This window comes from Aquarana catesbeiana, linkage group LG01, assembly GCF_042186555.1.
Source record: "Aquarana catesbeiana isolate 2022-GZ linkage group LG01, ASM4218655v1, whole genome shotgun sequence".
Classification (NCBI taxonomy): Eukaryota; Metazoa; Chordata; class Amphibia; order Anura; family Ranidae; genus Aquarana; species Aquarana catesbeiana.
This window is the reverse complement of record NC_133324.1, coordinates 709,224,804-709,240,723: the sequence shown is the minus strand read 5'-3', so window position 1 is coordinate 709,240,723 and position 15,920 is coordinate 709,224,804.

Here is a 15,920-nt window from a genome sequence, read left to right as displayed (position 1 = left end):
ACTTTATGTATCTTTATAACATTGTATACTCAATAAACTTCTTTTGACAAGGAAAAAATGTTTTTCTGTGTTGACACCAAGCTACTGTATGCAGTGGAATAATGTTCTTATATAGCAAATAAAAACAATGGGACAGTGTGAAAACCCCACAACTACCCCTTTTTGGAAAGTGGACATCTCATCACAGTAATCACAATGCACAAAGCTACTCTGATCTGCTCTGTATATTGTGTCTGTGATCTGATGACTGCTCAGATCACAGCCAATAAAAGGGTACTGGCTGCTTGTGTGTGTTTTCTGTACCAGCACTCCACAAACACACATTTTTTTTACAACGCAGTTGTACAGAGGTGGTTAAGAAACTTTAATATATATATACATATATATATATATATATATATTATACATTATACATATATATATATATATTTGAAGCCCTATGGCCGATATGGATATGAACAACATAGACTTATCATAGACTTATCATAAGACTTACTACATGAAATGGACCTGAAGTGTGCCTTCGTCTGATGGCCAGCATACCACAATAAGGGGACATACCCAAGATTAGAAATGAATATTTTGTGCAAGAGAAATGATTTGAGAAATGCCCTAAAAAGGGGATGGGAGGGTGGGTATCGTGCACAGGAAACCGACAAAGACCACAGGCAAGCGAGCTGGTTAAATACCCTCCGGGCTCCTGCCATAAATTCAGGCCATCATACTGGCCTTCTTACTTATGGTTGAAGTCCTATGGCCAATATGGATATGAACAACATAGACTTATCATAAGACTTACAACATGAAATGGACCTGAAGTGTGCCTTGGTCTGATGGCCGGCATACCAAAATAAGGGGACAAAAACATTCAGGTAAGGGTTAAGTTTATTGGTTTTAGTCTTATTCATTGAGCGAGTTTGTTAAATGCTTGTGACATTTCCACCTGAGGATTGGGGATGTACTGGCGAAGCAGGCGGACTTCCACCTGTCTAGTCTCTTAATAACGTGATCTGGGACCCCATGCGGAGATGCTGTCGAGGCTGCTCCGATACGGAAAAAGTGACCGGAGTACTGACTAGGGTTGAGGTGTAGGTTGCGGAGAAGAATCCTCACGTGTTCCACGAACTGGCTGGCACTCAAAGATTTGACCGGGAAGGGTAGAAGGGGACTAGACCTGACTGTTCGGGCAGGAGTGACAGTAGGCGGTTAAGTATGGTAACTGGACACTAGCTACTGTTAGTTTTGTAGAGGTGGATATCTATTTCGGGGCCTGACTTCTGGGTTTTGGATACCGCAAGATGGAGGATGAAATGGTCTTGGTAGCGAACCAAGTGACGTCTATGCAGGACTTGGCCTGCGGGGTTATTGCAGGTGAACTCACCAGGCCGCAGGAACCCGTAGTAGGCCAGATAGATATCTGCTTGTATGACCAAGCTGGGGAGAAGACCAAACAGAGAACTGACAAGGATAGTGGACATGTCTTTGAAGATGGTATTTGTTATAGGTAGACGTTTGGCTTTGATTATCGGCTGTTGTTTCTGTATGCCACGTAGGCTGGCTCGGATCGCATGGCTTGCGAACAAGGACGGTCTTGCGGGATTTTGTAGAGCCAGAAAGTGTTGGATGCCAGCTAAGTATAGCCAGATAGTATTGTGGGACAGGGCCAAGTCGCTATGGCAATATGAGATAAAGGCCAGTATGTGCCTGGCGTCTGTAGTAGTTCCCACTGAGCAAGTTGCTATGAATTTGTGGAAAGTGCTCCAAGCTATTTGGTATGCTTTGAGCATGTTACGGGACAGAGACTGGTTGATGAGCTGGGTCGCTCCGCGGAGATGCTTTTCTAGTCTAGAGTCAGCTGAGACTAGGCAGGATATGGGCTGATACAGGGTCGGCTCCGGGAACCTGCAGAAAGAAGGAGGTGAAATTAAAGCATGACTGTGCGTCTGCGGCAAGGTTGCATTTGCCCAGAATTAATGTACAGTGGATATTGGTGCTGAAGGGAAAGTTGTACCAGCTTGCGTAGGAAGGACATAACCAAGAGCGACTTGGATTGCCTTTAGTAATGATATCTGCCATGGCCTGGTTGTCGGTTGTGAAGGCCACAGTTTGTCCTGTCCAGATATGACCCCAGAGCTGGGTGGCTGCCACGATCGGGTAAAGCTCGAAGAGAGAGGAAGTCAGGGTAAACTCAGGGATTGAAAGCATCTCTGGAGGCCAGGGTCCTGCAAACCAATGGTGGCCAAAAATTGCAGCGAAGCCTGTGGAGGCTGCAGCATCTGTTACTACCTGCGGTGATTGGAGTGATATTGAAGGTATAAACATGGATATACCATTCCAGGTGGAAATGAACTCCTCACACATTGATAAGTCTGCTACTGCTGCAGTGTCAAAATTGAGGATCTGATCGGGGTCCTGTGCCTGTGAGAGGTAGACTAGGAGGCGTGACACAAAGGACCGACCCTAGGGAATGATTCGCATGGCAAAATTGAGCATGCCCAACAGGGACTGGGATATAGCAGCGAAAATTTTTGGAGGGAAGCCTGTTGGGTACTGGGCCCAGCTGTGGCTGGCGGGGGGAAGAGGAGCTTGAAAAGCTCTGCATTTCTGGCTGTAGCAGGGAAAGGCACACCCCTACACTTCAGTTCCACCGTTAATTTGGGGATGGTCCATCCTCTGAGGGACTACACGCTGCCACTCTCTGACATTGGGGAAGGTGACAGAGGGGCGGTGAAGTCTTCGCTGCCAGCTTGAGACATGGCTCTAGGTGGCTTGTGCCCTGGAAGGAATGTCCTGTAATTTGAGGTCGCAAGATGGTGGACCGGAACCTATTGAGGGTGACATAAAGTGTAGATTGTTTCTTTTTTCTGTATCAGCATACATACCCAGTTCCTGTCCTTTTTAGAGGGGTGTGTTTTTTTTTTACCTGGGGGAATACTGTCCAACCTGGCGCAGGGTGGACCTACTGAACTTGACTGACCTGGAGAGAGAAATGACATATGACAACTGGTGAGGGGTTTGATCTGAATTGAAAAGGTGACTTAAGTGACTGACTTGTATAACTTTGCAGTGCGTTTATGCGACCTTGTTGATTTGGAGTGGTTTTGAGTCTTTTGACTTGATGCAACTGTTGCATGAAATTAATTGAGTTAAATGTTTATGCCTGAATATAGGCACAAATCGGTGCCGCGACTGCGAAAAGCAAGTAATTGAACTGTGGAGCAAATGAAATGAATTGAAATGAGGCCAATCCAACTGGGGCACGCCGAGATGAATCAATGCATTGCGGATGCCACTGGATTTGAATTGGAGCGCGATACGTGACAGTGAAATTAATTGATTTGCCATGATGGAGGCACGACTCGGTTGGCCGCAAGTGCGACTGACAATGAACCGGACTCTGGAGCATGTACTGAAATGCCAAAAACATCTGCGGCATGCCGGGACGAATCAATGCATCACGGATGCGACTGTATTCAAATCGGAACATGATACATGACAGTGAAATGATTGCCATAGTGGAGACTCGAATCGGTGAGCTGAAATTTTGACTAACAACGAAAATGGGCTCTGGAGCATGAAATGAGGCCAAAAATTAACTGGGGCACTCCAGGACGAATCGGTGCATGAAGATGAGACTGGATTCGACCCGGGACGTGATGCATGACAGTGAAATGATTGCCATGACAGAGGCATGAGCCGTAAACTGCTAACAACAAACCAGACTCTGGAGCATGTACTGAAATGAGACCGAAAAAAAACTGGGGCACACTGGGACGAATCGGTGCATCACGGATGCCATTTGATTCGAATCGGAGCGTAGTAAGTGACAGAGAAATGAATGAAATGATTGAAATGGTTGAAATGATTTAGCTACGACTGAGACACGAGTGTGCCGCGATTTGCGACTGGCAACAACCTGTCTGTGGAGCATGGTACGGTGATGTAAAAACATTTGTGACACGTTTAAACAAAGTGGTGCGATACTGTTGTTGCAGGGTTGGACTCAGAGTGAGAAATGTAGAAATGTTTGTTGTGATAGCGGTGCAAGTGAGTGGCTATTGATATGGCTACGTGTCGGGTTTTAACAAATGGCTTGTAAATTTCGATATCGAGGTCTGGTGACAAGATGTCTAACAGAAATGCATGAAATGAAAGGTCAAACGAAAAACCCTACCTGCGACAGCCGAGCCAGACACGTTGTAGAAAATCACGAAGGTAACGAAAGCCTCGAGAACTTCAAAGACAGAACTCACGGATGCTAACAAATCTCGAATAGTCGGCCTAGTGACGTAGTATTGCGCACAGGAAACCGACAAAGACCACAGGCGAGCGGGCTGGTCAAATACCCTCCGGGCTCCTCCCACAAATTCAGGCCACCATACTGGCCTTCTTACATATAAATAAACCTGCTCTCAGTGCAACCTTACCATATGTTATAAATTAGAACAGCTGCACTCAATATTAAAATACAAAACATCATACAAACCATATAAATACTGTATATGTTGAACTGTCCATTTAAATCAATAAAAATTACAAAAACATGAATCATTAAACACATAAAGTGAATACATAAGTGCTAAGAAAACATCTTCATATAAATATCATTGTGTACCCATTTGACAACTGTGATAAGTGACAATAAATAAAATCCAAATTTGACCGACTTTGTAGCAAAATTCAGTGCACCACCGCTTTTTTTTTTGTATTGTTTTTTATTGAAACATTTTCATAATACAACATATAATACAAATAGTATAAAAGTATAATGCTATACATTCAGCTATATGTAGTAGTGAAGGTGTCCTCATAAGGTACAGATAGATGGATATTCAACAGCCATTGGATTACCTATTTTAGAACCAAAAAGTTGCAGAAGTTACATCAACCTGAAAGTAGGGGACCAATGGTCTAAAGAGGATCTATACTGAAAAATGATAATCTCAGAGTATCAATAGCTGAGTATATTTTAGATATAGAATGTATAAAGAAAAATAAATGTATATAAAATAAAACATAGGGTGGGGTATAAACAAGGTTAAAAGGGAAATAGACTTTGGTCTGACCTTTACATGAGCAGAAAGAAGTGGATGGGAATGAGAAATATTATCATCAAAGAATAAGTCATCAATTTACTTTAAACCAGTTTTTCCATATTTTCCATTGTGTATCAAACTGTTTGATACACAATGCATCTACTAGCCAGTAAGGGTTCATAAACATAGTGAGATTGAGTAGTTTTGAATACTTCAGAAGCATTTGGTGCGTTATCAGTTTTCCAATGTTTCGCTATCAATGTTCAAGCAACCAGAAGAATGTGTGTAGTCATGCAAAAGTCGAGGGGGTGGGGGGGATTTCAATGCCTATGTTCAGTACTGCAAAGCTTGGCTTGGGGGGTGTCAGGATCCCTGTAATGCTTGAGATGAAGCAAAATATGCTCTTCCAAAAATCTAGTCAAATGTTTGCAGGTCCAGAAAATATGGAGGAGGTTGGGGTGTTGGTTTGGCAGAATTTGGATAGTCTGTAAGGCATAAGATACCACCTAAGGGCTATTTTTTGCAATAGTTCCCAGTGGTTAACACATTTAGAGGCTTTGTAGGTTGAGTTAAGTGCATATTGCCACTGTGAGTCTAGAGTCTAGATCGGATTCTCATTTTCGGTAAGGGTGAGATTTGGTGAAGTTAAGTTTTTGTTGGAAGAAATTGTAGAAGCGGGATATACCCTTGAGAGATGTGGGGGCTGTAGTGTAGAACAACCATATCCCCTCTGTGAAATATATGTGGTGTGTTTTGATGGATCTCAGGAGATGGGAGACTTGGTTGTATTTATAGCAATCTGCGGGGATTAAGTTGAATTGTTTTTGGAGTGTGGTGAATGGTTTGAGGGTGTCGTTGTGATCTGCAATTCACTTTATGCCTTTATTGTGCCAATCAGTGGTTGTGAAGTTCGGAATCACATATGCAAGGATATTGAAGGGTATGGGGATGTCTACCTTGCTAGAGGTTGGGGGTGGTAGTTTCCAAATGCCAACAGGGAGGCTTGTATAGTGAGTGGGAGGTGTTGTATGGGGAATGGTTGCCATGCATCCAGGAGCAAGAGAGAGTGTAGGTTTTCAGTTGGGCTTAGAGCCTGTTCAATTCCACTCAAAAGAATATCAGGGGAGGGATTAAACTAATTTTTAAGTTGGGGAGAATGGAGGCTCCAAAATGATCCTGAATATCTATCAATCCCATGGCCCCCTGCAAATCTGTGCTTGACCAGGAGAGCTTTAGAGCATCGTGGTCATTTTGAGCACCAGATAAATTGCGTAAGCAGGGAGTATAGAGATCTAAGATGGTTACTGCACAGTGGGATGGGGAGTGTTCGGAAAACGTATAATATTTGAGGCAGTAGGAGCATTTTGAATGAGGTCAAATGGCCAGACCAGGACATTTCTATTCTGGCTAACCTTTTTGTTTCTTTAGTTATTTTATCTATCAAGGGTAAGTAGTTAGCATCTGCTAATTTCTGTAGGTCTGCCGTTAGTTGTAGTCCAAAATACGATATGTTTGACTTACTCCATGTGTAGGGAAAATCTGACTGTAGTTGGGAGCGGAGAGGGGGTGGAATACTCAATTCCAAAATTAGTGATTTTGTAAAGTTTACTTTATAGAAGGAGATTTGGCTAAACTCATTGAGGATAGTATGAGCATGAGGTAGTGATGTAGCTGGAGAGGTTAGGAACAAAATTATGTTATCTGAGAATAAGTTTATGTCGTGGGGTCTGTCTTGAAGGGGGAAACCTATTATATTAGGATGGGTTCTAAACCTCTCAGACAGTGGCTCTATAAGGAGATTAAAAATCGAGGGGGATAGCGATATTGATCCCTTTCATGTACTTTTGGATTTGGTAAAGGGGGTTGAGAGCATATTTGATGTGTAGACTTGTGCACAGGGGGATGAGTAAAGGGCCAGGATGGCAGAGAGGATGGGTCCTGTGAAGCCAAATTTTTGTAGTGTGTGTGTCATGTAGCCCCAATGTATCCTGTTGAATACCTTCTCTTCATCCAAAGAGAGGAGCAGAGAAGGCACCTGACAGGTCTTAGCATATTGTATAATGTTGATGACTCTGCTCGTAGCATCGGATGCTTGGTGTATAGTTTCTATACGATTTCTATCATATCTCGATTTATTTGTAGTAACTTACAGGTTCAGTAAAGGAACAAATGCAACAAGATGTTCGAAAGGCCGCGGCTCTCAGCATGCTAATGTCAGCCCGCCTGACATGTTTCATCCTACAGGATTTCATCAGAGACGTGGCTAATCAACACCAGCACGCCCTTATAAAGCCAATGACATTCATCCAGGGAGACCAAACCCCCTGGCTGGTATGTCAACAGGAAGCAAGGTCAGTAAAACGCAACACGCCTGGTGCCAGCACCTCATCAACCAACACCTCCTAATGGCTAGATAGCAAATGACGCCAATCACGGAAGGATGAACCTCCGTGATGACACGTCGGCCAGAAATGATGTTGGTGGAACGCAACACTGACTGCGCTTGCGTTCCACAGTCCAGCATTCCCATACAAATGACGCCGCTCAAGGAAGCACAGACCTGGACTATTCAGTTACCGGACAGCCCAGAATGGTTGTCATTTGTATAAATAAACATTTAATACATAAAAAATATGCGATTTAGGTAAACATAAAAAGCTCATAAATGCCTAGGGGGGTGGACAGACTACCTAAAAATAACTTTTAAAATCATGCCGTAAAGCGTACTTAAAACACTAAACAGTGAAAGGGCCATCTAGTGGCAGACTAGAGAATTTCTTAATATAAATCAACCCAATTATAATGACATCCAGAGGATTATTCAATATACACTATATTGTTAAAAAATATTTAAGGGCGTTTGCATTGGCAGGGAATCCTCCTCTCTATATAGCCCGAACTACCACCCGGTGATAGCCAAGACTGTACAGGAGTTGGAAGCATGGGCAGACCTACCTTTTTCACTATTTGGGAGATGCCACCTCTTTAAAATGTTCTTGTTCGCTAGATTGTTGTATCCATTACAGACCTTACCCCTATTAATGAAACATACTGACTGCATTGCGCTTCAAAAACTCTGTCTCCCGAAGTTTTGAAGGTGGAGCGGGGCTGCCAGTATTAGATTCTATAGTCTCTCCTGCCTATTTAGACAAGGTATTGACTGGTTGTCCAAAAACTCTCATTACTCCAACTACATGCTGGAGGGCGCCCTTGTGTCTCCTTTTAATCTCCAGGCCGTCCTTCACTCTAGGCTACGTGCCCTTCCCCAGCCCCTGAGTTCCAACCTCTTGACACTGTGATTGCCTGGAGAGAAATATGGAGACTCCTGGGCCTACCCTTCACCATCTCAAATCACCTTCCCATACTCGGCAACCCAAAGTTCTCCCCTTCTATGGATCACAAGGCCTTTACTCAATGGTCATCCTCAGGCATAACAACCATCTCTAAATTCATGGATCCTGCCCAAGGTACTTTTAGACCCTTTTCGGAATTAACTAAACAGTACTCCTTCAAGCCATCGCAGGTGTTTCACTATCATCAGCTAACCAGCTACCTCAGATCCTGCTTCAGCAAGCGCCAAAACACTTGTCAACGCTCTTTCATTGATGCCCTAATAGATCAGGACCAATACTCCATATCAGATATTTACTCCAACGTCATCACCCATCAGGCTACAAAATACCACATTGTTCCCTTCAAACCCTTTATCTCTATTCTGGATGATCTGTATGATCAAGATGCACCAGAGAAGATTCTTGCAGCATATCAAAAGATCAAAAGATCCGCTCTCTAGTAACATGTGAAACGTGGCGAGAAACCCAGTTTAAAATCGCCCATCGGGCATATCTTCCGTTCCGCCACAGCAAAAATTACTCATCCATTTCCACATGTCCTTGGTGCTCTACTCCAAGACCATCCCTGTTCCACAGATTATGGACCTGTCAAGCAGTCTCCACCAGCTGTGACACCTCACAAGCTTCCTTACCAATGCCTACCTGTGCCTCTCTTCTTCAACGGGTTCATATCTGCCATCTGTCAGCCCGCAGGGCAACAATGCAAGCTTGGATCAACCCTTCCCAGCCTCAAATTGCCTCAGTTAAACAAGCACTCTTAACACTATTTCACATTGAGAAACTGGACACTATCACCCAACATTCTACATCACTGATACGCTTCATTGCAAGATGGCATCGCTTCATGAAACACTCTTTCGCTCCAGAAGAAATCTCTTTCCATATGACTCCCTTCTGCTACATGGAACAATTTACAAGTAAAACAGGCACAGTGCAACAGTACCTCTATGGAGTATACCTTGATGGTCCAGGGGGGTCGGAAACTATATATAATGATTATATATATATAGAGCCTGGTCTGTCAGGGCTGCCACCGATGGGACCAGAAGCAAGGTCCAAATAGGCTGAGAAAAAACAAGGAAAATGGGGCGCCTCAATAAACATTTATTATAAAAAAATAATATCCACTCACATGGAAGATGTAGTGAATGGAAGATGGAAGATGAAGTGTATCTGCATTCAGGCATGTCTTTGGATGAGAGGAGAGGAGAGGGACTGCAAGCTTCAGCATGTCCACAAAACGGCTGGCGAATCCAAATAAGATGATGTGAAGTGGTGGGGCACAGCGGTTCTTCTCCTTGGGACACAGAACTGAGATGTGATGGTATGTAGAAGCATCCAGGCATGTGTGGGTTCCAGTGGAGGGGGAAGGAGGACGCCGGGTCCTGTCACAAACAGTGCCATGATGTTGTCAGTCTCCTCTGGTAGCACGGCCATGAAGAGGGAACCAGAAAGAGGCTTGGCATGCACAGCAAAGCGCAAACCCTTCCGCTACATGGACTGGTACCTGCGGACAGATCTTGCTAATACACCAGACAAACTTAGGATCCAGGTCACCTCTAATGCCTTAACTTCACATATCTGCCCCCTATACATTCCACCTAATCTATCTGTTTAGGTTGTACATTATTTGTTGTGAAATATCTGATATTTCTTCATAATGGTAGTGATCTCTCTACCCATTTTCAGAGTAAATGTTCACATTCTTCCACTCCTTTGGCAAAACCTCCAGTTAGTTTCTCTTGTTAGACCAGATACTGTATTATTAGTTATCTTGTTAATGTTTGTAGGCTTCAAACCACGCAGTCCTATCCTGCTCACTATGTCATATTTTCTTTATTACTTTATTACCTTTTCTGGCAGGCTACTTCTGCATCAACAAATCTTGTACTTTTATATGAAAACTGTACCATATAATATTAAACCATTATCAATAAAAGGGCAACCGAACAGCAAACCTGTTGAGTAAAGAATACAAATCAACACAACTCTGTGAACAGAACAGTATCCATTTGAGTCAAAATAACAATTATTAATAAAACTGTTCACATCCCACTCTACATTCAACCCAAAAGGGGTATAACATTTCAGGTCATAAATCCAGCGGGTTTCTAACCACAAGATCTCTCTCTTAGTCAGACTACCTCACCAGTGTGGTGTGAATCGATCAATGGCTATAAAAATGGTTCCTGCAGGGTGAAACAGTATGTTTAGGGAACCCTTTCCTAATATTTGCCAGATGTTCTTTAATCCTGACATTCATTGCCCGCATAATGCAGCCTACGTATTGTAGGCCACATGGGCAAGTTAGCAAATACACCACATTTTTATATGTACAAGTTATAAAGGTGTTGATGTCATACACTTTAGCTGTTATGTGAGACTTAAATTGACAGATTTTCCTATCCTTATTTTTATTCACATAACAAACGACACATTCTCGGCAAGGTAAAAAACCTTTTGAATTTTGGAAAAAGGAAACCTTGTTAGGAGCATCCAGAGTAATAGGAGCAATTTGAAGCTTTAAAGGTGGTACATAAAAGTGGGGCTTGACTATGATGTCCCGTGGGAGCCCATCTGTACGTAGTGGTTGTAAGGCTCTGTGAGCCCTCCCAGCTCCAGGCGGTGTTCTGGGATGTCTGGGATTAATTCTTTAATAAATGACCAAACGGCTGGGTGTACCTCTTTCACAGATACAGGTTGGCCACTGAGCCTAAAATTGTAGTGTCTGGACCTGCTCTCAAGGTCATCAATTTTGGACAGAGCGGTTTCTAATTGATCTTGTACGTCTTGGATTCTGGCTGAGTTTTGGTTAATTTTTGCGACTGATTGGTCAGCTTTCTTTTTGATAACTTTCATACGGAGACCCAGCTGCTGCAGGTCTGCATGGATAGAGGAAGTTATCTGGGCAGCATTTTGTGCTAGGCCTCTGCATAGCATTTGGGAGAAGGCAGTCATCAAGGAAGGAAAGTCAGTGGGGAGGGCAGTCATAGTTCCCAGGCCTGCCAGTGGGTCTTGCCTAGGGGTGAGAAGGAGCCCATCTATTGTCCTCCCAATCAGGGATTCAGTAGATGCAGGGGTGTTTGCGCTTTGGTTGCAGTTACTCACTGCAACCAAAGCGGAGATGGAGATGAGGGGCCTACTGTGTCCTGGTCAGCAATCGACTCCTCCATCTCAGTGCTACTGTCCCGAGCTGCCGCCATCTTGGAATGGCTGAGGGGTCTTGAGGCGAGATCTAAATGCTGGACTAGGTCGCTGTGGGTGGATCCCTCTGACATATGTTTGATCCCTGGATGTTCCTCAAGTGATAGCCATGGGATCGGGCCCAGGGGGAGCGATGTGGTGGGGAATAGAGGACCTGAGTTTCAGGGCATTGTGGGCAACTTAGAAGCTACCGCGCATGTGCGAGCATTATTAAACCAACCCACGGGGTCTATCTCATCATCTTGAGGTGTTATTTCAAATCTTAGGCTTCTGGGTACCATCTGGTCAGCTAAATATTTCTCTAGGAAGGCCACATCCCAGTTGCCATGAACCTCTGCTATCATTAGGTTTTTTAATCTCATGAATAGACCCCCTATATCCAAATACTGTTGGTCCTCTGTATTATTAAAAACATCTTTAAAACCCTGCTTTAAACATCTCCACAACTTTATCCCCGATCTGTGTTGGCTCGGATATGGAACCAACACAGCCCATCACCCAATGGGGAGGTGGGCTAGGGGGAATATGGTTCTGGTCCTGTGGGGGCAGGTACCCTCAGCTCAATGCCCATGAGACTACTTGTTAGTACTATCTGGTCAGGTAGTTTTAGCTCTAGATTAGAATTATATGATTACTGCCTGAAGGCTGTGTGTTGCAACCTAGCTGCCCTTAATGGTTTAACATTTTACACTTAAATATCAGTTAAAGTTGGTGACTACTCACACAGTTGCTACTCGCCTGTCTCTTCTCCCACCGAGTGGCCTTGTACCCAGTTTGCCTGGTACAGGGCGCACTTATTTACTACTTTTTGAGATAGTATACCCTGTCTGAAAGGGGCTACCTTTAGTTCCTCATACTTACCTTTCTACACCTTTTTCTTCCTACCTATCTGTCTGACCTACAGCATAGTGTTTACTACTATTTTTACAACAGTATATCTATCTGTATATTGACTTGCTATCACCAGATTCAGATTTGTTTTGCCCGTTCGCTCCTGAGTAGGGATGAGCTTAGAGTTCGAGTCGAACAGCATGAACAGCAAACAATTTGGGGTGTTCGCGGCAAATTCAAAAGCCGCAGAACACCCTTTAAAAGTCTATGGGAGAAATCAAAAGTGCTAATTTTAAAGGCTTATATGCAAGTTATTGTCATAAAAAGTGTTTGGGGACCTGGGTCCTGTCCCAGGGGACAAGGATCAATGCAAAAAAAGTTTTAAAAATGGCAGTTTTTTCAGGAGCAGTGATTTTAATAATGCTTAAAGTAAAATAATAAAAGTGTAATATTCCTTTAAATTTCGTACCTGGGGGGTGTCTATAGTATGCCTGTAAAGGGGCACATGTTTCCCGTGTTTAGAACAGTCTGACAGCAAAGTGATATTTCAAAGGAAAAAAGTCATTTAAAACTACTCGCAATTAATAAATTGCTGGTCCGACAATACACATAAAAGTTCATTGATAAAAACGTCATGGGAATTCCCCACAGGGGAACCCCGAGCCAAAAATTTTTTAAAAAATGGCGTGGGGTCCCCCTCAAAATCCATACCAGACCCTTAACCGAGCATGCAACCTGGCAGGCCGCAGGAAAAGAGGGGGGGATGAGAGAGCGCCCCCCCTCCTGAACCGTACCAGGCCACATGCCCTCAACATTGGGAGGGTGCTTTGGGGTAGCCCCCAAAACACCTTGTTCCCATGTTGATGGGGACAAGGGCCTCATCCTTAAAACCCTTGCACGGTGGTTGTGGGGGTCTGCGGCGGGGGGCTTATTGGAATCTGGAAGGCCCCTTTAACAAGGGGACCCCAAGATCTCGGCCCTCCCCCCTGTGTGAAATGGTAAGGGGGTACAAAAGTACCCCTACCATTTCACAAAAAAACTGTCAAAAATGTTAAAAATGACAAGAGACAGTTTTTGACAATTCCTTTATTTAAATGCTTCTTCTTTCTTCTATCTTCTATCTTCCTTCGGTTTCTTCCTCCATCTTCTTCTTCTGGTTCTTCTGGTTCTTCCTCCGGTGTTCTCATCTTGCATCTTCATCCGCGGCGTCGTCTTCCCTTCTTCTCCTCGGGCTGCTCCGCATCTATGATGGCATGGAGGGAGGCTCCCGCTGTGTGATGCTTCTCCTCTTCTGACGGTTCTTAAATAATGGTGGGCGGGGACACCCGGTGACCCCGCCCCTCTCTAACGCTCGGGGACTTGACAGGGACTTCCCTGTGGCATTCCCCGTGATGTCAGAGGGGGCGGGGTCACCTGTTACGTAACCCCACCCCTTCTGACATCACAGGGAATGCCACAGGGAAGTCCTGTCAAGTCCCTGTGCGTCAGAGGGGGGCGGGGTCACTGGGTGGCTCCGCTCCCATTATTTAAGAACTGTCACACAGTGGGAGCCTCCCTCCATGCCATCATGGAGAAGAAGGGAAGAAGACACCGTGGATGAAGATGCAGGACGAGAACACCGGAGGAAGAACCAGAAGAACCAGAAGAAGAAGAAGATGGAGGAAGAAACCGAAGGAAGATAGAAGAAAGAAGATAGAAGATAGAAGAAAGAAGCATTTAAATAAAGGAATTGCCAAAAAATGTCTCTTGTCATTTTTAACATTATTGACAGTTTTTTTGTGAAATGGTAGGGGTACTTTTGTACCCCCTTACCATTTCAGAAAGGGGAGAGGGCCGGGATCTGGGAGTCTCCTTGTTAAAGGGGCCTTCCAGATTCCAATAAGCCCCCCGCCCACAGACCCCCACAACCACCGGGCAAGGGTTGTAGGAATGAGGCCCTTGTCCCCATCAACATGGGGACAATGTGTTTTGGGGCTACCCCAAAGCACCCTCCCAATGTTGAGGGCATGTGGCCTGGTACAGTTCAGGAGGGGGTGCTCTCTCATCCCCCCTCTTTTCCTGTGGCCTGCCAGGTTGCGTACTCGGATAAGGGTCTGGTATGGATTTTTGGGGGGACCCATGCCATTTTTAAAAATTTTGGCCGGGGTTACCCTTAATATCCATACCAGACCTGAAGGGCCTGGTATGGAGTTTAGGGGGACCCCCATGTCTTTTTTTTTAAATATTGGTTCGGGGTTCCCCTTTGGGTAATTCCCATGCCGTTTTTATCAATGAACTTTTATGCGTATTGTCGGACCGGCAATTCATTAATAGCCGCGAGTAGTTTTAAATGACTTTTTTTCCTTTGAAATGTCATTTTGCTGTCAGACTATTCTAAACACGGGAAACATGCGCCCTTTTACAGGCATACTATAGACGCCCCCCAGGTACGAAATTTAAAGGAATATTACACTTTTACTGTTTCACTTTAAGCATTATTAAAATTACTGCTCCCGAAAAAACGTCAGTTTTTAAAACTTTTTGTTGCATTGATCCATGTCCCCTGAGGCAGGACCCAGGTCCCCAAAAACTTTTTATGACAATAACTTGCATATAAGCCTTTAAAATTAGCACTTTTGATTATTCATGTTCGTGTCCCATAGACTTTAACGGTGTTCGCGTGTTCAAACTAATTTTTTGCCTGTTCGCAAGTTCTGGTGCAAACCGAACAGGGGGCTGTTCGGCTCATCCCTACTCCTGAGCATTTCCTCCTGTGTCCACCAGATGGCGTACTCCTCTCTGGGATGCAGTCCTTTAGTTATCTTGCACAACGTCAGAGGTCTGAACATACCTGAAAGATGTTCCACCCTATTGAGAGAGCTCAAAAAATGTAGGCCACACTTTGGGGGTTATTTACAAAAGGCAAATCCACTTTGCACTACAAGTGCAAACTACAAGTGCAAAGTGCACTTGAAATGGGTCTGAAAGTGCACTTGAAAGTGTAGTTGCTGTAAATCTGAGGGGTAGATCTGAAATGAGGGGAAGCTCTGCTGATTTTATTATCCAATCATGTGCAAGCTAAAAATGCTGTTTTTTTACTTTTCTTGCATGTTCCCCTTGGATCTACAGTGACTGCACCTCCAAGTGCACTTTCAGTGCAATTTCAAGTGCTCTTTGCACTTGTAGTGCAAAGTGGATTTGTCTTTCCTTTCGTGTTTCTCCAGGAAACTCACTTTAAAACGCACCCACAACTCCCTAAGCTGACAGACTCCTTTGTTAGAGAAGCCTATTCTGCCACTAATGGTTACTCCAGATCCAAGGGGGTCTCGATCTTGGTAAGTAAATGTAGCAATAACTCTCGATGGAGCTGCTGGTTTAAGTGGGCTGTTACCGTCACCTTCTTTACCTAAATTTCACCGGAACCGGGTCTAGGGTCCCGTTGAGTTTACCATAAACAACGTAGGCACTGGACACTTGAGCATCTTTTCCAATGCTTTAATAAACATAAAATTGAAGG